Source organism: Mizuhopecten yessoensis, unplaced genomic scaffold, assembly GCF_002113885.1.
Source record: "Mizuhopecten yessoensis strain PY_sf001 unplaced genomic scaffold, ASM211388v2 scaffold9355, whole genome shotgun sequence".
NCBI classification, from domain to species: domain Eukaryota; kingdom Metazoa; phylum Mollusca; class Bivalvia; order Pectinida; family Pectinidae; genus Mizuhopecten; species Mizuhopecten yessoensis.
Genome location: NW_018408006.1, coordinates 235,744 through 237,410, shown reverse-complemented (window position 1 = coordinate 237,410; position 1,667 = coordinate 235,744).

Sequence of the window (1,667 nt, the reverse complement as noted above, 5' to 3'; positions counted from 1 at the left end):
ATTGTTACTGTGTATGGATAGAAGGGGATGGTCGTGTCTCACTTCATGTCGATCATCATGTTTATCTAACTCTCGTTAGTTAATTTTCGAATTTTAAAAGACACTCGTCAAATCTCGTGTCTTACACAAATTGAAAATTAACCCACGAGAGTTAGATAAACATGATAACCAATAATCACTCGCTGAGGTACACAATTGACATACAGTGTAGGCCTAGCGCTAACGTTCTCGAGTTACTGTTCCAGAAATACTTTTTGTGCCGAGTTCATCAACCTTTTCGCCTGTCTGTGTGGAGTATATTTGGAGTACTAGGGGTCGCCATGGTTGTTGACATCAGAATAATGAATGGCGTTATATTTGTATAGCGTGGAAAGGTACAAAAAAATACGCTTCAACTTGTCCGGGTAAATATAGACGAGAGTTAATCAACGTCGGCAACCTACCAGAAATTACGGAATATAACCATGCGTATCGGTAGTGTGATGTACATATCGCGGAGGATTAAAAACAGTTCAAAATACGTTATTTATCTTTTTTGAAATATTTCCATATCATAACAAATAATCTTTATTTTTGATAAAAACGCGCAACGTGTATGCTTGATTTACAAACCGAACAGCCCGTTTCAATTACAACGTTGCAATAACGATGACGTAAGCAACTTGTCTGTGGCAATCATTCAATTCAATTCAATTTATTACCAAATGCACATTGCATATAGGCGTACAGAAATATACATATAGATAAATACTTTACAAATATCTTGTACAATGGCGGAGAACATATGCAAACGATTCAATTCCATACATAATATTTACAAATTATGAAATTGGCATAAGTTTGGGAAAACTTTAAGGTTTTCCTAAGGGAACTTAGCGGACTCTTATGAAGCATAATTTAGTCGTTTAGGAAATAGTACAAATAAAGCCTTAATCTAACCAAATTTCTAGGAAGTAACAAAACTTCAAAGTCAATCATACAACCTCAACATGAAGGTAGAACGAGTACTATATATTATATAATGAAATGAGATTATAACTCATTGTGAAATAAAAGACATAGATCTCAATCGCATTATACAGTAACAAAACGTTTATAGCAAGAATTTGATACAGCTTATATTTCATAATGTACGACTTCTCTTAACAGTTGCCTGAATCAAGTACTTACTTAAATTTCTAATAATATCATAGCTGACATGAATGCCCTCTGAATTCGGTAGAGTTAAAATTGTAACGGTGCTGTACCACAGTTCAAGTTCAAATATTTTATTTCTGTCTCGCCTCTTGTAACAATTCAGTTTATCAGTTAAAATACATACATAATAAAGAGCCACTCATTAAATAAACAGGCAGGTAACCAGTACAGATAGATACAATTTATAAGAAACTATACAATGATGGGACCTTCTGTTTCATCACCTTATCATCACTACCATACCATTAACACATATTGGTCACTGTTATTACAATGTCACCATCTCATCATCACTACCATACCATTGACACATATTGGTCACTGTTATAACAATGTCATCACCTCATCATCACTAACATACCATTAACACATATTGGTCACTGCTAATTAACACATATTGGTCACTGTTATAACAATGTCATCACCTCATCATCACTACCATACCATTAACACATATTGGTCACTGTTAT